The sequence below is a fragment of the Thalassophryne amazonica genome, chromosome 15 (assembly GCF_902500255.1).
Source record: "Thalassophryne amazonica chromosome 15, fThaAma1.1, whole genome shotgun sequence".
In the NCBI taxonomy this organism is placed as follows: Eukaryota; Metazoa; Chordata; class Actinopteri; order Batrachoidiformes; family Batrachoididae; genus Thalassophryne; species Thalassophryne amazonica.
Genome location: NC_047117.1, coordinates 11,737,104 through 11,765,080, shown reverse-complemented (window position 1 = coordinate 11,765,080; position 27,977 = coordinate 11,737,104). Strand labels below are relative to the sequence as shown.

The window sequence follows — 27,977 nt, the reverse complement described above, 5'->3', positions numbered from 1 at the left end:
CTGGAACGCTCCGCCCTGGGCCAGAACGAGCCAATCAGAATGAAGAAGAGCCGGGAGCGTGCTGTCGGTGACTGGAGAAGAGGTGAGAAGGACAAAATAAGATGTTATCAGCGCACATGTACAGGTCAGCGCACACACACACACACACACACACACACACACACACACACATATGAGTGTGTGCACATGGCTTAAGCAGACTGTGTGACATACAAACCAAACTTACACACATCCAAAGCTTGTGTTGTTGAACCGCCTGTATCCTGCACACACACACACACACACACACACACACACACACACACACACACACACACAGGGAACGACTGTCAATCACACCTTTTTTTAATTAAACGGGACATCTGTTATTCAAATGGCTCTTTTTAATGAATTCATTTATCTTTTAATGTTTCTGTGTGTACGGATCTGAGCATCCTTCCACATATGGGTCTGGATGACAGCAAGCGCAGCATGGAGGCAACACTGCACCGTTGCCTAGCAACTGCTACCATTCCCCCTGTGTTTTGTTGCTACGGTACTGCAGTGCAGATCAGCCTCAAAGAGCTCAGTCTGTAGAGGCCTCATCCCAGACACGAACACGGCACAGTCACATGATTACACACACACACACACACATAGGGTCTTTTTTCCTTTCCACTTTTATTTGCTCACTCTTCGTATATCTGAGGAGGGTGCATCAAAGCATCAAAATATTTTGGTGAGCCTAATATGACAGCCGCCTCTCTGGTTCTTTAGTTTCCATCCTTGCGTTTCAGTCGGTGTTTTATGTTTTGAATCCGTTTTCCTCTGTGTCATGGCTTTTCTGTCTCACAGGGCAATGACACTGATACAGTCGGCGCTGTGGAGAAGGCGGAGTCTTCTTGCTGCAGCCGATCGTACACGTCCGGGGCCACACTGGGGTCCGAGCTGCGTAGAGGGAGGAGCAGAAGGCTCTCGTCTGGTCTGCAGGTATAAAACAATTCAAATTCAGGTCAGGTCAGACACCCAGCCCAAAGTCGCAAGAGCGTCACAAGAACTGCAAAACGGGCACCAAAAAAATAAATAATAAATAAATAAATAAAAAACATAATTTTATTTAAAAATAACCAAAAAACATACTTACAAATAGTACACTGCATTTTTTTTCTTTGATCTACTTTCTAGAATGTATTTGAAATGATAATCTCTGTAACCTTTGATTTATTTCTGTTGTTATTTTGAGCGAAGGTGAAGGGATTAAATCTTCAAATGAGGCTTTCTGCTCACACACTAGTAAGTCCCTTCGGCTGCTCCCTTGTTTGCACTTGGGGTCGCCACAGCAAATCCAAGGTGGATCTGCATTCTGCTCACACACTAATGAAATAAGAGATTGCATTTAATAAAATGGAAACTTCATCCTGCACACTACTATATATATGCAGTACACAGTAAATTTTGCAGAGTAAAATTTACTCTTCTGGGATAACATTTGGTCTCAGTCCAAATAGAGTTAAATATACTCTATCACAGTGTAAAAGCAACTCTTATTGGAGTAGAAACACTTGATTTGACAATACGGTAGAGCTGATTTCACTCTATAATAGCGTGTATTTTACTCTATTTAGACTGGGACAATATTTACTCAGTAAAATTTACTGTATACATGCCCACAGGGTACTTTACACAAATAAAAACTCAGTTACTTTGTACATTTGCAGGCCTGCAAAATTCCACAAGACAACAAATAGGGAATAACAGTTAAGGAATCACTGAGATGGTGAAATGTTTTTGCTAAACTATGAGAAAGTTCATCCAAAAACCATTTGATTTTAAAGGTAAAGAGCAGTTGCACCTGTTGGAATGTCATTTACATGTTGACTTTTAAGATTAAAGATCAGTGCCTGAGTACATGCTTTATGCAGATGATATTATGTGTCATTCAGCACCAGAACGGAATGAATAAAAGAGAAAGACACTCAAGGAAGAAGAACTTTGGAAAACAGAGTGTTGAAGATTAATAGGAAGAAGACCTGCTGTTTCAGAGTTAATGAGGATCAGGATTCAGAAGTTATCTCACAGAGAGAGAGGAGTTGAAAAGAGGTGAATAAAGTATAGCCTGGATAATTGGGTGCAGAACCTACAGACTGCAGTCCAGATGAAAAAACTGAGCAACGGTATTGGGACTGTTGGTGGACTGAAGAATTAAGGTTTGGGGTAAGGTAATGTTTGTAAGACCAGCAATGATGTATGGGGCTGAGACATGGGCATGGAACGGAGTGCAGTAGCAGACACTTGATGTGTCGAAATAAAAATGCTGTTTAAAGTTACAAAATTGGACAGAACGAGAGATTCAGAGGAACATCAACGCGGCACAGACATGGCAAGAGATGTTCAGACACAAAAAGTGGTTATATTTTAAAAGACAAGCATCAATGCGATTGGCAACAAGGCTTCACAAGCAACTTGCTTGGGATTGTCTTTATGTTATGGTCACTCTACATGTTAAAAGATGCAAACATGGCCCAAAATTGGTGGTTCACTGGTCCTCAGCGTGTATCTCTCATAACCCAGAATTTCAGAGTTGAATATGGAGAAGTTTGTACGGATATACACAAGGAAATGTTGTGGGCCCCCTCATGATTAATGCTGCTCTCTGACCTATAGGTACCCTGCTGGCTCCGCCCTCGAGACCGTACCCGCTCGCCAGAGGTCCTGAGCAACGTGTCGCGTCCCACCACTCTACCCCTCCGTATCCCACCCCGCATCTCCATCACACAAGCTGATTCTGACAGGTGACCAAGCCACTAGTTTCATTTTCAGAAAGCTGTCGTCAACATTCTGATCTTTTCCTCTTATGTTCAGTTATGAAGCGGAAAACGGCGTGTCCCCAGGCCACTCCCCTCTGGGCTCGCAGAGTCCAGGTCTCACCCTGCACACCTCCTTTCAGGGTCAGAGACGAGAGTCCTTCTTGTACCGCTCTGACTCTGACTATGACATGTCGCCCAAAACGGTTCACGCAACTCCTCCCTCGCCAGTGAAGGGTGAGCTGTGGCCCCCTAAAAATTTTTGCATGAAGGTTTGCTGTCACTTCATTGCACTCTTTCTTTACCAAACTTCTTTCTTTCCTCCCAGGCACACAGCAGAGGACTTTATCGTCACACCATTCGCTCAAGTGAGTTTTAAATAAAAACATAATCACTTATCTTTATAAATGGTTTCCAGTGTGGGGGTTATGACCCTGTATAAGGTAACATAAGTATGAGATGAGAATTTACAGTATATGCATTTTAAACTTTCTTACAAGTTGTTTCAAAATATTAAATAAAACAGGGTGAGATGTTTTGTTGGGAAAACTGGACAAGTCTTTGGTGTTACGCATTTCCTGCTACGTCATAAATGGAAATATTTCACGTTACTTCAATGTATGGAAGTAACTGCTCTGGCAATTTTCTAGGTTTTATTTGATTGTTTTTTATATTTATATATATTACATATATAATATATATTATATGTTTATAATAACATTTTCACATGTAAAATTTTCAATTGCTTACAATACCAAAAACATTAAAGCACACACATAAAATGACAAAAGAATTAAGTGCAAATTTAAAAAACAACAGCCACAGATATAGAAAGGGTAAAAATCACACCAACATTTTTAACTCTCACTATGTTGAATTGTAAAATCACTCAGAGAGAGTGGTAAATGATCATTACAGACATTTGTGTATAATAGGGCCAATAAATCTTCTCTGAAGTCAGAAGTGACAAAAAATAATAATAAATAAATTAATAATATGGCATCAAGCTTTTCAGTGCAGCTGGCAATCCTCCGTTTAGAAATAGGCATTACACCTGCATATCATCAGCATAACATTGATAATTAGTCCTCTGTTTATATATAATCTGACCAAGAGGAGTTGTAGGAATAACAGAATATACAGTGAAGAAAATAAGTATTTGAACACCCTGCGGTTTTGCAAGTTCTCCCACTTTAGAAAATCATGGGGGGGTCCGAAATTTTCATCTTAGGTGCATGTTTATTGTGAGAGACATAATCTAAAAAAAAAAAAAAAAAAAAAAAAATATCCAGAAATCACAACGTATGATTTTTAATAATTTATTTGTATGTTACTGCTGCAAATAAGTATTTGAACACCTACCAACCAGCAAGAATTCTGGCTCACACAGACCTGTTAATTTTTTTTAAGAAGCCCTCTTATTCTGCTCCTCTTTACCTGTATTAATTGCACCTGTTTGAACTTGTTACCTGTATAAAAGACACCTGTTCACACACTCAATCACTCACACTCCAATCTGTCCACCATAGCCAAGACCAAAGAGCTGTCTAAAGACACCAGGGCAAAACTGTAGACCTGCACAAGGCTGGGATGGACTACAGGACAACAGGCAAGCAGCTTGGTAGAAGACACCAACTGTTATGATTATTTATTGGAAAGTGGAAGAAACTCAGATGACTGTCAATCTCCCTCGGTCTGGGATTCCATGCAGGATCTCACTTTGTTGGGGTAAGGATGATTCCTGAGAAAGCTCAGAACTACACAGGAGGACCTGGGTCAATGACCTGAGAGAGCTGGGACCACAGTCACAAAGATTACATTAGTAACACATGATGCTGTCATGGTTTAAATCCTGCAGGGCAGCAAGGTCCCCCCTGCCTCAAGCCAGCACATGTCCAGGCCCGTTTGAAGTTCACCAGTTGACCATCTGGATGATCCAGAGGAGGCACGGGAGAAGGTCATGTAGTCCAGATAGGACCAAAATAGAGCTTTTTGGAATCAACTCCACTTACCATGTCTAGAGGATGAGAACAACCCCAAGAAAACCATCCCAACTGTGAAGCATGGGGTTGGAAACATCATACTCTGGGGGTGCTCTTCTGCAAAGGGGACAGGACGACTGCACCATATTGAAGGGAGATGGGTCATGTATTGCGAGATTTGGCAAACAACCTCCTTCCCTCAGTAAGAGCATTGAAGATGGGTCATGGCTGGGTCTTCCAGCATGACAATGACCCCAAACACACAGCCAGGGCAACTAAGGAGGGGCTCCGTAAGAAGCATTTCAAGGTCCTGGAGTGGTCCTGGCCATCTCCAGACCTGAACTCAATAGAAAATCTTTGGAGGGAGCTGAAACTCCAAACCTGAAAGATCTAGAGAAGATCTGTGTGGAGAAGTGGACCAAAATCCCTGCTGCAGTGTGTGTAAACCTGGTGAAAAACTACAGGAACGTTTGACCTCTGTAATTGCAAACAAGCTACTGTACAAAATATTAACATTGATTTTCACAGGTGTTTCAAATACTTATTATTATACTTATTTTCAAATACTTACAGCAGTAACATATAAATAAATTATTAAAAAATCATACATTGTGATTCCGGATTTTTTTTTTTTTTTAGATTATGTCCTCTCACAGTGGACATGCACCAAAGATGAAAATTTCTCAACCCCTCCATGATTTTCCTAAGTGGGAGAACTTGCAAAATCGCAGGGTGTGTCAAATACTTAGTTTCCTCACTGTAAGTGGACTGAGAACTGGTCCCTAGGTAACACCATAGGTCACTATGTGTGAGGAATTCAATCATGTTATTGACTTGACTGAGAGCTGAGCTCTCAGTCAAGTAAGCACTTCACTTCAAATCTGGTTGAACACTGAAGCTTGAAATGCTACAACACTGAAACAAGCTCAAGCAGTTCTTTGGAAACTACTACAGCAGCATCTACTAAAACTTTAATTCTGCAACTTTATGTTGTTCACACACATTCTTATCAACACTCTGTCTGTGATGACGTAGGTCCTGGCCAGTCTGCGGTCAGTACGGAGCAACTTCACTATCCTCGCCAACGTCTCCACACCAATAGTCAAGTCAGTATCAACTCTGTAAATGTTCAGTGTGGATTATATCAGGCAGATGTAGCTCCACTTATACAACGTAACTCAGCGGTGTGTGCACAGGAGGTCTCCGCTGGTGGAGTGTGGCATCAGTCCCAGGGTGACGCTGTCGACCAGCAGTACCAGCAGCTTGCTCTGGACACACTGGAGGAGCTGGACTGGTGCCTGGACCAGTTGGAGACCATTCAGACGCACCGATCTGTCAGTGAAATGGCTTCCAACAAGGTACGCAAACATCACTGAAGAAGCATGACCAGCACAGCAGGGATTATTATTACCTCCGCCAAGGAGGTTATGTTTTCGGTCAAGTTTGTTTGTTTGTTTGTCTGTCTGTCCGCAGGATAACTCAAACCGTTTTGAATGGATTTTGATGAAATTTTGTGGAGTGGTTGGGAAATGACAAGAGGAACAAGGTGATTAAAATTTAGTGGTGATCCGGATCACGATCCGGATCCAGGAATTTTTTAAAGGATTCTTCACCATTGCGGGATAGGGGGAATTTTGACATTTAGTTTCTAACTCCACAAAAACAAGGCAGAAAGGCTTGAAAAAAATTAGGGTGTAACATAGTCAAATGTTCTATCAAACAACAAAGTTTGGTGATGATCGGATCCGGATTCTGGATCTGGTGATCCAGAATATGCAAAAATATAGGGAAAATAGAAAATGTGTCAGTGTGAGGTGACAAATGAAGCTAGAGATGCACAACTAACACCAAATTGTAGCTGAATCTGTACAGATTCAGTAAGGTGTCATAGAAGAAAACCGCCATTACCGAAAAATCATTTTATACAATAACATTTGAACTAATAAAGACATAAAAGTGATTCCAAGTTCTAGTGGTATGTTTTCATGGTCAAGGGATATCAAATATAAAGGAAAGAAAAGGTATGTATCTTAGTTTTGGTTGTAACACTGAATTGTTGAATAGATCACTGTGCAAAGGAGGGAATCTCTTTAGGGTCAGTGACCTATGGCCTTGTTAGTAACGATGTCAAATACACACACTGCAAAGAGGAAATCCCTCATGACAAACTATACAGGGCTGGGAGCACAATGAATTATATTAGATGAAGGACTATCGTTTGGCATTATTATATTTTAGTGGCAATGAATATCACTATCCAGATTACTTCACTTAGCAAAGCAAATTGATGAGTCAGCAGTATACTCAGCAGTGGTTACGTTCTGGTTCAGTGCACATCAGTGAACAAAGTTCACAAGGTGCAAAACCCACTCCCAGGTGATGATGAATCATGCCTAGGATCCAGAAAACCCAGAGGCTGACATCAGCACCTTACTGTCGCATATATTCTGCTTCGGTGCACTTCACTGAATATATAGAAGGTGCACTTCATTATGTAGCACATGCAACACTTAAAAAATAGTTCTATTTCAGAATTTACTGTTATTTATTTAGTGTTTCAGAAATGTTAAAAAATTCATATATTTGCAGTTTAGTTGAATAATAAATTGAATTTAGTCTCTTATTTGTTTTTCTCTATAAGCACATGCAGTATCAATATCAGTGCTCAGATGACAGTAGCTTCTGAGAAAGGTGCAAGTTGCAATAAACTGTGATGCCAAGCCCTAAGGATACATACTATCCAGTCACAGCAGATGAAACTTTTTTACTAGCAAACATCATTGTTAGACTTTTTTAGGTTCAGTGATTCCATGGCGTGTAGATGTTATGGCGTCAGTGACCCCATGACCTTGGCGGAGGTTTACGCTCTCTGAGTGCTTCTAATTATTATTATTATTATTATTATTATTATTATTACTACTACTACTACTATTATCTGATAATGTTAATGTAGACATCACAGCTCGTTTGAGCTGAATGCTAATAATGATTGAGGCCATAGTCAGCTTTAATTTCACACTGAGAGAACGGTGTTGGAGGTACAGCACTTTGTGTCTGGTTCCTCCACTTTTAAAGGGACCAGAAGTAATTAGACAAATGTCTGCTGCATTGTTTTGCAGCCAGGTGTGTGTGTTTTTGCTCATTATTTAATTTGTACTTGAGCAGGAAAAACGGTTGAGACTTCCACTTTCGCAAAGCTGGTGAGGATCAGTTAAAGGGAAACTCCGGCTTCTTCAACCTTGGCTCATTTATAGATGTTTTGAGGGTCATCTTTTCACTCAGGACAAAAACAGAATTAACTGTTACAATATTGATTTAAAATGCAAATACCATCACGGGCTAACTTGATATGTAATGTTATTATGTGGGGCAATCTAAAAACACTCCGAGTGAACCGCTTCTTGTCACCACCGAGCAGGTGAAAACGTCAGGACAGAGAGGATCCCTGCTTCGGTTAAAGTCTGCATCTTTAGTTTAACACATGGAAAGACATTTAAAGAGGAAACATTCTGAGTGATCTGTGTGTATTATCCATCCATACATTTTCTATACCTGCTTACTCCAGATAGATCGATTGTAGGTTTGTCTGTTTACAAGATGGCGCAGCCTGTGTTTGGGACTCGCCGTCGCTGCTGTCGTGTACCTGTTGATGGTCTTGCTGCTCGCTGGGTGTTACAACTGTCAGGCTCTGCTAAATATCGGAGCACTATGGAGAATCACGGTGCTCATTTCTCATCTTTTGGTGATGTGCCCTCTTGGTGGCTTCCTTTTCACTGTTAGCCGGCAATGCTAGCGCCAATAAGTGCTACAGGAGCTCCTGTGGACGCAGATGGAGGAGTGGGAGAAGAGCTGGAGTCCAGGTGAGGCTGAGGCTACTCTGGAAATGTGGAGTTGTGGGGAAAACATCGCTGTTCCCTATTGATGAACCTGCTGTCTGCAGACGTATGCACCTACGGCCCGTTTCTCTTGCTGGATCATCACGGGAGGTCTTGCGGTCACCGTCAGGTGTTTCCTGACTTCCCATGGCTGTGATGGTTCCCTCTGCCAGCATGTGAACCCTACAGACACAGTGGATCATCTGTGTGAAGAACCTGGCCTCCAGCTCCTTTTAGGATGGCGCTGATAAATGCGCGCTCCTGGACATTTTGTTTCTGCCTGAAACTTGGCAAAAGTTAATGGAACTCTGTCCCAAAAATGACAGATAGTTCAGCTCACCATGTTCTTTAGGACGTGCTGTGGTTTGTAAGAGCAGTTCCATGAGTAAGACTTTCTCATCATTTGAATCTCAGATCTTAAAGCTGGAAGAATCAATGCTTTCATTGTGTTTTAACATATCATCCACCTGGTCCACGGACCTCCTTCTTTTTATCTGCCACTCTGAAGCTGTTGAGACTTTTAATTGTTGGTGATTTTAATTTCCACGCTGATGATGCTTCAGATAAATCTTCTGCTAAATTCATCAGGTTGATGGACTCGTTTAATCTGATCCAACACGTGTCTGTCCCCACACATAACAAAGGACATGTTTTAGATCTTGTTTTTACTCTTGATCTAAATATTGACTCTATATATTCTGAGGACATTTTTATTTCTGATCATGTTTGTGTTCTTTTTAATTTGTCTCTTCATCTGGATTGTCTGTCTGCTCCACATGTGATCTGCTCTCACATTTTTAATCATCTTTCTGCAGATGCACTTTCTGCTGCTTTTCATCTCAATGAGATTTTTATTTGAGATGTTAATATTTTAGTTAATCTACAAAGCTCCAGGTCCACCTCCTTCATTTAAAAGTGCTGTTAATTTATTTTAATAATATGCTGAAAGATGTGAGGGCTGTTTGTTTTTAACACTCGACAGAATCCAAAAATTTTGTTTGACATAATTAGAGATATTGTTACACCTGCATCTCCTGCTGCAACCATTCAGTCTAACGAAGACTGAGGAGAACTTTTTACCTTTTTTTAAATCAGTAAAATCCATGCTATCAGGGTAAACATCAAGCCCTCTCTTCCTTCTCCCGTCCCGTGTCTCACCTGTCCACACTGTAATGCTGAATGTTCAAATTAATTAAAAAAATTAAGTAGTGTGAGTTTTTTTGAGTTCTTCTAACTTGTTCGGGTTTATAGTGCATCAGTACTGGACAGTTTCACACCAATATCACTGATAGAACTCATCAGTGAATGAAGCCTCCTTCCTGTCCTCTTCATTTCATCCCCACCTCATTGTTCCTAAAGATGTCCTCACCACTGGCCGTGTGTTTTATCAGTAAATCAACAGATCACTGATTTCTGGCTGTGTTCCTCAGTATTTTGTCCCCCAGTTTTTTAAACAGGCTCTTATTCACCCTCTTTTTAAAAAAGTCTAATGTTGACCCTTCTTTTCCTCAAAATTTTACACCGATTTCAAATGGCCTTTTATCTCCAAACCTTTCCAGAAAGTGGTGCCAAACATCTTAACGAGGTTTTAACTGAACACAATATTCTTTTGCTCTCATGCCACAGTTTAAGAGGATGCTGAACCGGGAGCTGTCCCACCTGTCAGAGATGAGCCGCTCTGGAAATCAGGTTTCTGAGTACATCTCCAGCACCTTCCTGGGTAAGTACCAGCAGAATCCGCTCCCTGTCCACAAACAGTCTCAGAAAACAAAGGATTCACTTTGTGTTTCTCGTTCCGAACTCAGACAAACAGAACGATGTGGAGATTCCATCTCCAACTCTGAAAGACAAACCTATGAGCCACATCAGCGGCGTGAGGAAGCTGTCCCACAGCTCCAGCCTCTCCAGCACGTCGGTGCCTCGCTTCGGGGTCAACACAGACCACGAGGACGAACTGGCAAAGGTTTCTGTCTGAAAGATTTTTTTCTTTTCCATCAAGTTAACCAGCACTTGATTTGTGCTCGGCTATGAATTCATCAGCAATACGTGACTGCTGAAGGTTCATCACACAGCACTAAGAAGGACTAATTCTTGTTGTAAATACCTTTGATGAAATCATTTGTATTCAAGTTCTAATGTTTAATCACTGTAACATCAACCAAAGCATCAACCAAAGCTGTGGTGTTTCTAACAAGGAGCTGGAGGACATGGACAAATGGAGTTTTAACATCTTCAGAGTAGCAGAGCTCTCCAACAACAGACCCCTCAGCTGCATCATGTACGCCATCTTCCAGGTAAGCAGAAAGACACGCCTCCACATCTCACAGGTTTTACACTCCGTCTGAATTGTTTCTTCCCTTCAGGAACGAGAGCTGTTGAAAGACGTTCCGCATTCCAGTTGACACCTTCGTCACCTACGTGATGACGCTGGAGGGACCATTACCATGGAAACGTAGCATATCATAACAGCCTCCATGCTGCTGATGTCACACAGTCCATTCACGTCCTCCTCTCCACACCGGCACTCGATGTAGGTTTGCACAAACACACACTTAAAATCCATTTTTCACGGGTCCTAGGGTCCAATAGTCCTATGGTCCATTAGTCCCAGTATTAAGGAGAGCATTTTGAAGTTGTTTTCCACATTTATAGGTAGGCTATATGTTGCACTAAAGATAGGTTAAGTAAGGTTACAAAAGTGTGACAATTAAAAAATAAAAACATTTAATTATGGACAATTGCCATTTTTTCTGATTTTGAAGTCAACAGATTATAGACAACAGTATAATTAAAGGTGATTAATGGTGTATGTCGACAGAATCATATGTTGTAATTGAACAAACTGGATCTGGTTTGTTAGTGATTTGAAAGTATTACATGTATTTGTGAACATTAAATCAGTTTGGGGCTGTAATATACACCATCAATACTATAAAGAAGCTAGGACCAGTGAACCCTAGGACCAGTGGACCTAGACCAGTGAACCCTAGGACTAGCAGACCCTAGGACCAGTGGACCCTAGGACTAGTGGACCCTAGGACTAGTGGACCCTAGGACCAGTGGACCCTAGGACTAGTGGACCCTAGGACTAGCAGACCCTAGGACCAGTGGACCCTAGGACTAGCAGACCCTAGGACCAGTGGACCCTAGGACTAGTGGACCCTAGGACTAGTGGACCCTCCCTGTTTTTCACTTCGAGGCCTGCTAGAAAAACATGAAGTTGTCTGAGTTGTCCGACTTCTGTCTTCTGCTTTCACTCTTGTTCTTTTCAGGCCGTCTTCACCGACCTGGAGATCCTTGCCGCTCTGTTCGCTGCTGCCATCCACGACGTCGACCACCCCGGGGTTTCAAACCAGTTCCTCATCAACACGAGTGAGTGCACAAACACACAAGTATACATGAACACGTGTGCAGATGTTCACATCCCTGTACCCTCACCGATCAGACTCCGAGCTGGCCCTGATGTACAACGACGAGTCGGTGCTGGAGAACCACCACCTGGCCGTCGGCTTCAAGCTTCTCCACCAGGAGAACTGTGACATCTTCCAAAACCTCACTAAGCGACAGCGCCAGAGCCTCCGCAAGCTCGTTATCGACATGGTGAGGATTTTATTCCACTCAGCTTCAGTTCTGAACCAGTTGATTCTGTGGGTTTTTAGGCCAGCACCTTGGTTTTACTGTTAATTTATCTTAAACTAGAGCTGCGTCACAGCCACTGATGTGGCTTCCTCATGATTCTTCTCAGTCACTTCAAGAAGCAGACTGGTCACAAAACAAGGGAATTGTTTAACAACATGAGAGCTAAAAATAAATTAAAAAAAAAAACCACACTCATAAAAAATGTTTTGACTTTGTCAGATTGCATTTTTAACTAAATGTAATTTCATGTCAGTCTTCTTAAAAAAAGCAAAAGGATATAAATGTACCTAAACATGCTGAGAAAAAAATACTGTGTGTGTGTGTACATACACACACACACACACACACATATCTATCTATATATATATATATATATATATATATATATATATATATATATATATATATATATATATATATATATAATTTTTTGCAAAAACCATATGGATTTGAATCACATGTGATTGCATCAGCCAAGCTTGAACCTTTGTGCGCATGCGTGAGTTTTTTCATGCCTGTCGGTTGCGTCATTTGCCTGTGAGCAGGCTTTGTGTGAGCACTGGTCCACCCCTCTCATCGGTGTCTGAACGATTTGGAGCTTTGCTGCATCACATTTTTCCAGAAACTGTGAGAGACCTCCAGGTGGACACCATTCGAAAAATTCAGATGGCTTTCAGGGACAATTTTATGGGGATTACACAGATTAAGGAGTGCTCCAGCCGGTTTAAAGACCGCCCACAGCAGCTGAGAGCACGGCGCACTCCGAGCGCCGATCGACAGGCCGACACCCCACTGAAACAACCAGATCATTTCCAACGTGAAGGCTTTGTTGATCCGGGACATCGTCTGACTTCCACAAAAATGGCAGAAGACATGGACATCAAGACTTTTTCGGCACATTCCACTGTTACAGGAGTTTTTTTCATGGAAAGAGAAGTGGAGGGATGCGCCATGGAGCCGCGAATGGCGCGGGACAAAAGCACCTCCGTGTTGGTCTCACAGGATGGCTTTTAGATGGCTTTCAGACGGCTTTCGGTGGCTTTTCAGTCGTGTGAGTATCCGAGAAATTGTGCATGAGCTGGACATGCCAGAACATGTCCTGTGAGGCTTCATCACGGCGTCGCTTTGCGCCATGCTGCTCCATCGTGACGTGCGGAATTCCTCCGCTCCTCTTCCCATGACAAAAACTCCTGTAACAGTGGAATGTGCCGTTCATTTCCACACTTGACGCTGTGTTGATCCTGGACGTCGTCTGACTTCCACAGGAATTGCGGAAGACGTGGACATCTGCACTTTTTTGGCACACTGAGACAGATGTGTGGAGGAATTCCGCGCGCGTCCGCGTGGAGCGCATGGCGCAAAGCAACGCCGTGATGAAGCCTCACAGGACATGTTCTGGCATGTCCAGCTCATCCACAATTTCTCAGTTAGTCACACGACTGAAAAGCCACCGAAAGCCGCCTGAAAGCCATCTGAAAGCCGTCCTGTGAGACCAACACGGAGGTGCTTTTGTCCCGCGCCATGAACGGCTCTGTGGCGCATCCCTCCGCTTCTCTTTCCATGAAAAAAACTCCTGTAGCAGTGGAATGTGCCGAAAAAGTCTTGATGTCCACGTCTTCTGCCATTTTTGTGGAAGTCAGACGACTTCCCGGATCAACAAAGCCTTCACGTTGGAAATGATCTGGTTGTTTCAGCAGGGTGTCAGCTTGTTGATCGGCACTCGGAGTGCGCCGTGCTCTCAGACGCTGTGGGCGGTCTTTAATTCGGCTGGAGCACTCCTTAATCTGCGTAATCCCCATAAAATCGTCCCTGAAAGCCATCTGAATTTTCCGAATGGTGTCCACCTGGAGGTCTCTCACAGTTTCTGGAAAAATTTGATGCAGCAAAACTCCAAATCGTTCAGACATTTATTCGCAATAAAAATCCGACGAGAGGGGTGGACCACTGCTCACACAAAGCCTGCTCACAGGCGAATGACGCAACCAACAGGCGTGAAAAAACTCACGCATGCGCACGAAGGTTCAAGCTTGGCTGATGCAATCACACGTGATTCAAATCCATATGGTTTTTGCAAAAAATAAAAAGGTTGGATACTTTTCTAACAGACCTTGTATATATATATAATATTAATATATATATATATATTATAATATATATATATACACACAACCCCAATTCCAATGAGGTTGGGACGTTGAGTAAAATGTAAATAAAAACAGAATACAGCGATTTGCAAATCTTCTTCATCCTATATTCAATTGAATACACCACAAAGACAAGATATCTAATGTTCAAACTGATAAACTTTGTTGTTTTTGTACAAATATTTGCTCATTTTGAAATAGATGCCTGCAACATGTTTCAAAAAAGTTGGGACGGGGCAACAAAAGACTGGGAAAATTGGTGAAGGCTCAAAGAACACCTAATTGGAAACAGGTGAGTGTCATGATGTGTATAAAAGGAGCATCCCAAAAGCTCAGCCATTCACAAGCAAAGATGGGGCGAGGATCACCACTTTGTGTACAACTGCATGAAAAAAACAGTCCAACATTTTAAGATGTTTCAATGATTCTCAATGTTCAATTGCAAGGAATTTAGGGATTCCATCATCTACAGTCCATAATATAATCAGAAGATTCAGAGAATCTGGAGAATTTTCTACACATCGGCGGCAAGGCCGAAAACCAAGATTCAATGCCCGTGACCTTCGATCCCTCAGGCGGCACTGCATTAAAAACAGACATCATTGTGTAAAGTATATTACAGCGTGGGCTCAGGAACACTTCAGAAAACCATTGTCAGTTAACACAGTTCGTCGCTACATCTACAAGTGCAAGTTAAAACTCTACCATGCAAAGCGAATGCCATACACCAACAACATCCAGAAACACCGGCGCCTTCTCTGGGTCCGAGCTCATTTTAAATGGACAGACGCAAAGTGGAAAGTGTGCTGTGGTCTGATGAGTCCACGTTAAAAAATTGTTTTTGGAAATCATGGATGTTCTGTCCTCCAGACAAAATAGGAAAAAGACCATCCAGATTGTTACCAGCACAAAGTCTAAAAGCCAGCATCTGTGATGGTATGGGGGTGTGTTAGTGCCCATGACATGGGCAACTTACGCATCTGTGATGGCACCAACAATGCTGAAAGGTACATCCAGGTTTTGGAGCAACACATGCTGCCATCCAAGCAACGTCTTTTTCGGGGACGTCCCTGCTTATTTCAGCAAGACAATGCCAAGACACATTCTGCACGTGTTACAACAACATGGCTTCGTAGTAAAAGAGTGCGGGTACTACTGGACGGCCTGCCTGCAGTCCAGACCTGTTGCCCATTAACATGTGTGGCCCATTATGAAGCACAAAATACGACAGTGGAGACCCCGGACTGTTGAATAACTGAAGTCATACATCAAGCAAGAATGGGAAAGAATTCCACCTACAAAGCTTCAACAATTAGTGTCCTCAGTTCCCAAACGCTTGTTGAGTGTTGTTAGAAGGAAAGGTGATGTATCACAGTGGTAAACGTAAAACTGTCCCAGCTTTTTTGAAACGTGTTACAGGCATCCATTTCAAAATGAGCAAATATTTGCACAAAAACAATAAAGTTTATCAGTTTGAACATTAAATATCTTGTCTTTGTGATGTATTCAATTGAATATAGGTTGAAGAGGATTTGCAAATCGCTGTATTCTGTTTTTATTTACATTTTACTCAACGTCCCAACTTCATTGGAATTGGGGTTGTATATATACATATATATATATATATATATACATATATATATATATACACACACACACACACATGCATGAGTGGCAACAATTTGTCAATTATTAATCGTCAGCTGTTTTGATAACTGATTCATTGAGTGTTTTTACAAATCCAAATTCTTTGATTTCAGCTTAATTTGTATGTGGCAGTAAACAGAATTATCTTTGGGCTTTGGACAAAATAAAACATTTGAAGGTGTCATCTTGGGCTCTGGATAACATTCATTCATTAAATAAAGGTTAAATAAAAATAAAATCAAATCAATTTTATGGACCTAACAACTAATCAAGAAAATAATCAATAGATTAATCTCACCGGCCACTTTATTAGGTACACCTTGCTTGTACTGAGTTGGACTCCTTTTTGTCTTCAGAACTGCCTTAATTCTTCATGGCATAGATTCAGCAAGTTTTTGGAAACATTCCTCAGAGATATTGATTCATATTGACAAGGTGGCATCACACAGTCTGCCCGTTCTGCTCTGACCTCTGGGATCAACAAGACATTCTCATCCACACAACTGCCGCTCACTAGATGTCTTCTCTGTATTGGACCATCCTCTGTACACTCTAGACATGGTTGTGCGTGAAAATGCACAACCATGATGCAGACTAAACGGCATGGTTATTGCACAGGTGCGCTTTGGACTGGTCACAGTAAAAGTTCACTGCACCCATGAGTTTTCTCTTTTGCTTAAATGAACATTTGCACTTTTTATTGATTGTGAGCCACAAAATTGGCAAATCTCTAAACAAGACAAACAAACAATTGGTAGTTATGGTTGTTCTGCATCCAGGTGTTGGCCACAGACATGTCCAAACACATGACACTGATGGCTGACCTGAAGACCATGGTGGAGACCAAGAAGGTGACGAGCTCCGGAGTTCTGCTGCTGGACCACTACACCGAACGCATACAGGTAACCGGCGCCAACACACCACCATTCTGGGTTCTTCACGTGTGGGTCACTGACAAATCTCCTGATGCATCATCGTGCTTTGAACAACTTTTGAATGTTTGTCTTGTTGAAAGATGGATGGGTCCATAAATATTTGGACACTAAGGTTTCATTTGAAGCAGTTTGCCACAGCTTGTTAAAATCTAAAGCAAATAATGAATCTGAAGTCAAAGCATCACTGTCCACTTGAAAGACAGCAGTGTTAGATATATTTGTGTGTTCAATTAGGGTTTTCTTTGTTTTCTGTACTCGTTTTGGTATTAAAGTAGTTATCTTAGGATTGTACAACCCCTGGCAAAAATTATGGAATCACCGGCCTCGGAGGATGTTCATTCAGTTGTTTAATTTTGTAGAAAAAAAGCAGATTACAGACATGACACAAAACTAAAGTCATTTCAAATGGCAACTTTCTGGCTTTCAGAAACACTATAAGAAATCAGGAAAAAAAATTGTGGCAGTCAGTAACGGTTACTTTTTTAGACCAAGCAGAGGGAAAAAAATATGGACTCACTCAATTCTGAGGAAAAAATTATGGAATCATGAAAAACAAAAGAACGCTCCAACACATCACTAGTATTTTGTTACACCACCTCTGGCTTTTACAACCCCTGGCAAAAATTATGGAATCACCGGCCTCGGAGGATGTTCATTCAGTTGTTTAATGTTGTAGAAAAAAAGCAGATCACAGACATGACACAAAACTAAAGTCATTTCAAATGTCATCTTTCTGGCTTTAAGAAACACTATAAGAAATCAGGAAAAAAAAAATTGTGGCAGTCAGTAACGGTTACTTTTTTAGACCAAGCAGAGGATATGTCAGTCCAATTGGTGCAACAGCTCTCCAAGGTGTGATCACTCCTTTTTAGATGCAGACTAACAAGCAGATCTGATTTGATGCAGGTGTTAGTTTTGGGGATGAAAATTTACAGGGTGATTCCATAATTTATTCCTCAGAATTGAGTGAGTCCATATTTTTTTTCCCTCTGCATGGTCTAAAAAAGTAACCGTTACTGACTGCCACAAAGCCAGAAGTTGCCATTTGAAATGACTTTAGTTTTGTGTCATGTCAGTGATCTACTTTTTTCTACAAAATTAAACAACTGAATGAACATCCTCCGAGGCCGGTGATTCCATAATTTTTGCCAGGGGTTGTATTCTTAGTTATTAAGAATAAGTTAACTCTTATTCTTACTGTCCTTTGATCTCTCTGTTGGTATGTGCACGTCAAATCAGATTTAACCAGGTACTTTTTTTTTTTTTACCATTTAGGACAAAGAGAGTTAGGTTAGATTATAAATAATATATGTTGCGTTACTGCGCAGGTCTTGGGCAGGGGGTTGGACCTCATTCGAATGCCCATGGGGGCCAATATGGAAAGGATTTTGCAAAATAAGTTCCGCCTATGTCACACCTATGAAATGTTTTATGTAAACTGTGTCCATTGTTCGGGATTCTGTAAGGGCGGCTCTCGTCTGTGAGAGAAGCTGTACAGAATCCAGGCCTGATATTCTTTTTCACTGTGACTTTGAATAAATTTAAAAGTGCGGAATAATTCGGGTTTATACTTTGTGGAGGACAGTGTTATAGTAAGAACCGGGGGAAAAATAACAGCAGCATTCACACCTTGTTGTTGTAGAATGGTGAAAATGCATGCAAGTAGGCCCTAGAAGTCATGCATGGTCAATACGATTTTTCTTGCATGGAGTTTTTCAACGGATTTGGGGTAATTTGGGGACACTGAATGTGAATCTGGTGTTAGTTTTTGCCAATCACATCAGATTTTTGAGATATGAAAACATATTTCTCATATCAAGCATATATATATACAGTGAGGCAAATAAAGATTTGATCCACTGCCTGATTTTGCAAGTTTTCCCATCTACAAGAGACAGAATCTAAAAAAAAACAATTCAGAAAATCACATTGTATATGGCATGAAATCAGTATTTGATCACCTACCAACCAGTAAGAATTCTGGCTCTCACAGACCTGTTAGTTTTTCTTTAAGAAGTCCTCTTATTCTGCACTCTTTACCTGTATTAATTGCACCTATTTGAACTTGTTACCGTATAAAAGACACCTGTCCACACACTCAATCAATCACACTCCAACCAATCCACCATGGCCAAGACCAAAGAGCTGTCCAAGGACACCAGGGACAAAACTGTAGACCTGTACAAGGCTGGGATGGACTACAGGACAACAGGCAAGCAGCTTGGTGAGAAGACAACAACTGCTGGCATAATTAATTGAAAATGGAAGAAACTGTCAATGTCATTTTCAACAACATGTTCTGCATTCATTTGGTGCCAGTGATCCAAAGAAATGAATGGAATCGCTGTCTCTGGCGAATGAACTGTCAGGTGGATCTTCTGTTCATCGAGCTCGTTTTGCTGCAATCTGATTTCTTTTATATTTTTGATGCAGTCTCCTTTTTGCCAACTTTCTCACGTTTCTGCAACAGTTCATAGAACCCATGCATGCAATACCAACATCATTAGTACTAATTTCATCATTCGTGCATTCACTGAATTCCCATGACCCTTTTTTTTTTTTTACTAGACTAACATTCTTTGGTCTATAAATACATCATTTTCTTATGAAATTAATGCATGAACAAATTATAACTAAATTATTGGGGGAAAATGCATGCATCATTCTTATCATTATTATTTTATTTTATTTTTACATCATTATGCCCTTTGGATTATTCTCTACAAATACAGTTGTGCTCAAAGGTTTACATACCCTGGTAGAATTTTTGCTTTTTTGGGGGGGGGCTATTTTTAAGAGAATATGAATGACAACACAAAAACTTTTTTTCACTCATGGTTAGTGGTTGGGTGAAGCCATTTATTGTCAAACAACTGTTTCCTCTTTTTAAATCAAAATGACAAGAGAACTACCCAAATGACCCTGATCAAAAGTTTACATACCCCTGTTCATACTGTATTGCCCCCTTTAACATCAACAACAGCTTGGAGTCTTTTGTGGTGGTTGTGGATGAGGCTCTCTGATGGTAAAGCTGACGCTGAATATGTTTTGGACTTTATTTACATTAATTACAAAGAAATACAAACAATATGGCACTTTATGATAAATCTGCATGGAGTAGACAGTTCTCAAAAACTGAGTGACTGTGCAAGAAGTAGAAGAGTGAGGAAAGCCACCAAGACACCCAGACAACCCAGAAGTACTTATAGGCTTATGTGGCTGTGATTGGAGAAATTATGCACAGTGCAAGCTTTGCATTTTGTATCACCAGTTATCCATCTTCATGATGAAGTGGTATAGAGGAGGATTTTCTTAAGAAGTTTAGCTACAAATTGCCAGAAGGTACATCTGAGATGCAAGCCTGGATTTGTTGAAAGAAAATCCTTCTCTGCTCTACTCCACTATAAAGCTAAGAGTAGTGATGCAAAATGCAAAGCTTGCACTGTGCACGATTTCTCCAATCACAGCCACATAAACCAATAACTTCTCCTGGGTAGTCTTGGTGGCTTTCCTCACTCTTCTCCTTCTTGCACAGTCACTCAGTTTTTGAGAACTGTCTACTCCATGCAGATTTACCATAAAGTGCGATACTGTTTGTATTTCTTTGTAATTAATGTAAATAAAGTCCAAGACATATTCAGTGTCAGTTTTACCATCAGAGAGCCTCGTCCACAAACTACCACAAAAGACTCCAAGCTGTCGATGTTAAAGGGACAATACACAGTATTAAGAACAGGGGTATGTAAACTTTTGATCAGGGTAATTTGGGTAGTTCTCTTGTCATTTTCATTTAAAAAGAGGAAACACAATTGTTTGACAATAAATGGCTTCACCCAACCACTAACCACGAGTGAAAAAAAAAGTTTTTGTGTTGTCATTCATATTCTCTTAAAAATGGCCAAAAAAGCAAAAATTCTGCCAGGGTATGTAAACCTTTGAGCACAACTGTATTTGTAGAGAATACTCCAAAGGGCAGAATGAAGTAAAAATCAATAAAAAGCATGCATTTTCCCCAATAATTTAGTTATAATTTGTTCATGCATATAATATGTATCTAGTTTGTAAATTTCATCAAAATCCATGCAGCCTGTGCATGCAGCAGTTTTGACGTAATCCTGATAGCCTACAGTATAAAGTGAAACTTGATTAAGAATCCGAATGCGGATATACATCACCTCCAAGTCTTTCAAGGCCTAATAGCTATCTGTTGTCAAAATCCGTGCAGTACTTTGACATAATCTTGCTAACAGACAGACAAATAAATAAACGCCGATGATTTTATAATGTCCTTGGTGGACGTAATAAAAAAATCTATCACCAGTAATTATTTGCGTATTATGTGCACACCATATATATTTATTTTCCGTTCGTACCTAACAGCCTTTGGGACCTAATAACCATCAGCTTTCATCCACCCTTCAACCATGATTACATCTCATATCTTCAGCTTCAGTTTGTTTTCTTTATACAACCCCTGGCAAAAATTATGGAATCACCGGCCTCGGAGGATGTTCATTCAGTTGTTTAATTTTGTAGAAAAAAAGCAGATCACAGACATGACACAAAACTAAAGTCATTTCAAATGGCAACTTTCTGGCTTTAAGAAACACTATAAGAAATCAAGAAAAAAGATTGTGGCAGTCAGTAACGGTTACTTTTTTAGACCAAGCAGAGGAAAAAAATATGGAATCACTCAATTCTGAGGAAAAAATTATGGAATCACCCTGTAAATTTTCATCCCCCAAATTAACACCTGCATCAAATCAGATCTGCTCATTGACATTGACCCTATGCCATGACATTGACCCTATGTGTCTTTTTGCAAGGAATGTTTTTGCAGTTTTTGCTCTATGGAAAGATGCGTTATCATCTTGAAAAATGATTTCATCATCCCCAAACATCCTTTCAATTGTCCAAAATATCAACATAAACTTGTGCATTTATTGATGATGTAATGACAGCCATCTCCCCAGTGCCTTTACCTGACATGCAGCCCCATATCATCAATGACTGTGGAAATTTACATGTTCTCTTCAGGCAGTCATCTTTATAAATCTCATTGGAAAGGCACCAAACAAAAGTTCCAGCATCATCACCTTGCCCAATGCAGATTCGAGATTCATCACTGAATATGACTTTCATCCAGTCATCCACAGTCCACAATTGCTTTTCCTTAGCCCATTGTAACCTTGTTTTTCTGTTTAGGTGTTAATGATGCTTTCGTTTAGCTTTTCTGTATGTAAATCCCATTTCCTTTAGGCGGTTTCTTACAGTTCGGTCACAGACGTTGACTCCAGTTTCCTCCCATTCGTTCCTCATTGTTTTGTTTTTTGAGACTATTGCTTTAAGTTTTCTGTCTTGACACTTTGATGTCTTCCTTGGTCTACCAGTATGTTTGCCTTTAACAACCTTCCCATGTTGTTTGTATTTGGTCCAGAGTTTAGACACAGCTGACTGTGAACAACCAACATCTTTTGCAACATTGTGATGATTTACTCTCTTTTAAGAGTTTGATAATCCTCTCCTTTGTTTCAATTGACATCTCTCGTGTTGGAGCCATGATTCATGTCAGTCCACTTGGTGCAACAGCTCTCCAAGGTGTGTTCACTCCTTTTTAGATGCAGACTAACGAGCAGATCTGATATGATGCAGGTGTTAGTTTTGGGGATGAAAATTTACAGGGTTATTCCATAATTTTTTCCTCAGAATTGAGTGATTCCATTTTTTTTCCTCTGCTTGGTCTAAAAAGTAACCGTTACTGACTGCCACAATCTTTTTTTCTTGATTTCTTATAGTGTTTCTTAAAGCCAGAAAGTTGCCATTTGAAATGACTTTAGTTTTGTGTCATGTCTGTGATCTGCTTTTTTTCTACAAAATTAAACAACTGAATGAACATCCTCCGAGGCCGGTGATTCCATAATTTTTGCCAGGGGTTGTATACTACTTTTTCTGCCGCAACAGGCACAACTGGAGAGATTGGTTGACTTTCAGTGTAGAGAAGCTTTGGAAAATAACTTTGTTGAATGTAAGAGGCTTTTAGAGGAAGCCTGGGAATGACTGGAAGAGCTGGAGGAAGGAAGGAAAGAAGGATGGATGGATGGAGAGATTAGCTGAGTTGAGGAAAGCCCAAGGAGACGTGAATAAACTACAGAGAGGAAATAACATTGGTGAAAACAAGAAAATGAAATGTCCTTGGGATTTTGATCAATTCAGCAAATATGGTTTCAGCAATGTAAGATGTTATCAGCGAGTCCACATGACTTGCAGCATGTAGATGTATTTTAACAATATTTCTTTTTAACAAATTCAAATTCAGTAAAATGAAAACTTTAGTAAAATATTTAAAGTAAACTTTTGATGAAAATGCTGCAATATTTTTCATAAAATATAATTTCCAACAATGTATAGTTAGTCATATTTGAGAACTTAATTGTTCTATATATATATATATATATATATATATCGTTATATATTGATTATTTTGTGCCATTTTGTTGAAAATACAGTGTTTGTGTATTTAGGGTTAGGGGTTGGTTATAATATTTAAAATCAGGGTTAATATTTGGCCTCTTTATTGCTAAATTCAGCTATCTGTAACGAATCAGTGCTCTTTGACCCTCGAATGACCCACCAGTTTATCATAACATCTTGTATTTCAACCCTCATGGGTAAGAATCCAGAAAGGGTGAATCTTGATAATATTGGTGAAATAAAAGTATGAATTTTATTTATTTATTTTTTAGATTATGAAACAAAATTATAATGGATCTGTCTGAAGAAAATCCTTTTTTTTTTCTTTTTTGTTAAATTGAAAGGGACTCCTGCGATAGACTGGCGTCCTGTCCAGGGTGAATCCTGCCTCACCCCCTATGACTGCTGGGATAGGCTCCAGCACCCCTGTGGTCCTGGATTGGAGTAAGTGGGTATAGAAAATGAATGAATAAATGAATGAATGAAAGGATCTACACCTTAAAGGCTTCCCATTTTGGGGAGTTTTTCTTTTCCTCGTACCAAACTGTTACATTTTTTACTTGTGAATGTCAGTTTTAAACTTATTGACAGATGGTTTGCACAGTTTATTGACTTCCTGCTGATTTCATGCTTTTCTCCATTCCTCTGTCTCACATAATTAATTGCCGGATTGCTGTGGGTCTCCTCCGCACCCCCCCACCCCCCTCAATTAATTGTTGGGTTTGATTTAGTGGTTCTGTACAGGATTTTTGAGGCAAAGCCTCTTTGTGCAGTCACTTTTGCAGATAGAAATCAAATCGAGATCATGCCTGCAGAATGTGACAGTGTGCAATAAGAGAACAGCATCACTCGCTCATGCAGGACTGTGTGTTACTGTTGGACAGTTCATGGCATCATGTGGTTACAAGGTTACTGTGATTTTAATCCTCACACAGATATTGTATCTGCCATCTCTGATGACCAGTAGCTCCTATTATAAAGATGTTTTATGTAATGTATCAGCACCCCCCAACACGGTTAATCTGTATCAGCATGAGTGCACTTTGTGTGTCCTTGAGTGACCGTGAGAGGGCGTATGGTAAGAATGAGAGAGAAGACTGTTGATGGGAGTTCGTATTATGATCCATCAACACGAGTGCTGCATCACAATTAAAAATCTGTTCTGTGTGGGTTTTGCTGTAGAGACGGAATTGATGCTTGACGATTGGAGGCAGAGCATCGGCGTGCGGCTGCCAATAAGAAGTGGAGGTGGGGGTACCGATGGAAAGAAGAGGATCGGAGGCTGGTGTTTGGGATTAATGTGCATCTGTGCAGGAGGAGGGAGAGAGACGAGATGGGCTTCTCCATGGAGGATGTGGTGGTGGTGGAGGGCGGGGAGGAAGATGGGGGAGACCACTCGGGCAGGGGAGAGGAGAGACGGGAGGGATGGAGAGAGGGAGGGAAGCTGGTGAAACCGCGGATATTCATGAAGGTGCCAAATGTTATTTTTCTCCTCGTTGTGACACAATGCCTGTCTGCGGAGAGACAGAGGAGATGCTGACATGAAGATGAGGCCCAGCCCATCTTGCCATTGATCTTCAGGCGATCAAGGTGAGTGGAGTTTTTTTTTTAACAACCTTGCATGTTGCAGCTATGTCTGTCGTTTGCTGTTGTTGTAGGTTTTTTGCCTTACAGACATTGTTTTTGTTTGTAGACATTTTCAGCATAAAAGCCCTGATGCTGCTTCAGCTCCATACTGATGCATTGCTCCTTGGTTTTAAAAGATGCTTTTTTTCCCACCATGAGTGGTAGAGATGCTGCCTGCAGCCATCCACGATGAATGAACTCAACATTCTTATTTTCAGTGCATGTGTTTATGTATGTCACTGTGTCATTTGTCACCTTTCTGTTATTTTATTTTATCTTCCTCCCTCTGCAGTCTGGTCTGAGTCTGTTTCCATATTGTTTAGTGGGTGTGTTCTCGGTGACCCTGGCAAGTCGTCTCCACTCACTGTCCATCTGTGTGCCAACTTGATCAGAAACGTTGGTATGCTGAATATGTCCTACCCTTTGGAATTAGGTCAGGTTGAACTGCTCAGAGTAATTATGTAACCTCACCCGAGCTTTGGTGTTGCGGTATCTGTTCAGAATTGGCCACAGTGTGAAAGTACAGCTCCCAAAAGTCACCACAACCGTCCAAATGTCAATTACAGCTGCCTTCTGTCTAGTCAATGGTTAGTCAGCAAACCATTTCTAATTATTTTAGTCTATGCATGTGTGTGGGCTTTTATGCATGAGCTTTTATTGTGAAAAACCTGCAAGGTGACTTAGTGCATGCCTACCCATCTCTACAGGATGGAAAAATATACAGTGATAATATATAAGAACTAACGAACAAGGTTTTATACAAAAAGATTTATTAGCTGGGACGTCAGTGTTAAAGCTTCTTTATGAACAACTTTCTGGTCTTGTTGTCTTTCACAAATATAGGGGGTTTCTGGAGAACATGTTCCGGAGCAGCCAGTATAAAACTGACCTTGAGTAAAGCATGGCTCTTCTAAATTCAAACCAGGTCTGTCCCTGAGGTTGAGTCAGAGAAGGTCAGCATCTGAGAGCATCAGTGGTATATGTAAACCTAACTTGCATATCAATGTAAGTAAGACCCTTCGGCTGCTCCCTTGTTTGCACTCGGGGTCGCCACAGAAGATCCAAGGTGGATCTGCATGTTGATTTGGCACAGGTTTTACACAGGAAGCCCTTCCTGACATAACTCTTCATTATATGGAGAAATGTGACATGCATGGGTGGGGTTTGAACTGGGAACCTTCCGTACTGAAACCAAATGCACTAACCACCGCTGCTCCATAATTTAACTTAAATATCAATATACTTGTTAATTTCATCCGGTTCTTATTGTTTTGACCTCATGCCATCTTTACACCTTTGGTAAATTTTCTAAATTTTAAAAGTTTTGTGAATCCTCATCCCACCTTAGTACATTCAATTTCAATTCAGTTTATTTTATTTCATTTATATGGCCCCAAATCACACCCAAGCTGCCTCAAGGCGCTTCACACGAGTAAGGTCTAACCTTATCAACCTCTAGAGCAAGCACACAGGTGACAGTGGTAAAGGAAAAACCCCCTCTGATGATTTGAGGAAGAAACCTCAAGCAGACCAGACTCAGAGTGGCGACCCACTGCTTAGGCCATTCTAACAGTTACAAAACTTCATTCAGTGTGTTATCTGTGTTCGTTCGAAGTTATAAGGCATTTCATTGCTTCTTGGCACCACACATTATGGCACATACACATTATGTGTTTGACACGTTCCTTTATTCACATAGAATAGATCGGAAACTTCTGCATGCTTACAGAAGAGCTCTTGATTTCGCTACATGGAAGCGAGGTAGACGTTGCACAGTGGTGAATTCTAAAAGCAAATGGAAAATTCTTGGTCGTACTAATTCTTGCTTTCTGCTTTTTGCAGGGAATCAAACGTTGACGTTGATATACTGATGGATCCTGGCAAATCAGTTTTGGGCTTTTGATAGCTGGATTGTTGCAGATGACAGAACACCTTGCCGTATGCACAATTTGGACCTCCCTGACCAATCAGATGATGGAAAACTGAGGATAGACTTGGTGGGAATTCTTCAGTCACGCTGGACTTAGCATTTGGAATTATGCTTTGATGGAAAACTGTGGATTCATGTTGGATCACGGTTAATACTGGGAGATGATACGTGAAATCTAGGTTGGATATTGTAACTGTGACACCATGAAGGACGAGTGGTTTGAGCTGCTGCCTCGATTAGCCAAGCAAAGGTGAAATGCTGACTGAAATGGTGAGATTTTACTAACATGGAGTAATTTTTACTTCTTTTATTCTTTCCTCCTTTCTTTCTACTCACATGAAAAACAACTAATCAAAACAGAGGTTTGAACTTGGAAACTTGGGGTGCGCATAAATGCGCCTTTGGTGTTTTCCGCATTTCGAACTCCAGTCACAGCTTTCAGACACTTGAGGTGGCCCAAACACAAGGTGATTGGTAGAGTCTGCTCCAATGGGGGCTGGTTATGACCTGGTCTGACCCCGGTTTGACCTTGCAGTGACCACTGACCTCCGGTCCTGGCTCTCCACCTGCTCTGCTGCCTGGGTTCTGGAACGCTCCGCCCTGGGGCCCAGAACGAGCCAATCAGAATGAAGAAGAGCCGGAGCGTGCTGTCGGTGACTGGAGAAGAGGTGAGAAGGACAAAATAAGATGTTATCAGCGCACATGTACAGGTCAGCGCACACACACACACACACACACACACACACACACACACACACATATGAGTGTGTGCACATGGCTTAAGCAGACTGTGTGACATACAAACCAAACTTACACACATCCAAAGCTTGTGTTGTTGAACCGCCTGTATCCTGCACACACACACACACACACACACACACACACACACACACCACACACACACACACACACACAGGGAACGACTGTCAATCACACCTTTTTTTA

At 40.9% G+C, this 27,977-nt stretch overlaps 2 pseudogenes; both read left to right on the top strand.

The window, feature by feature from the left end:
- The first annotated feature begins 46 nt into the window (after positions 1 to 46).
- Positions 47 to 26,959, top strand: LOC117525816 (annotated as a pseudogene).
- Positions 24,873 to 27,977, top strand: part of LOC117526790 — a 28,377-nt pseudogene continuing 25,272 nt past the window's right edge.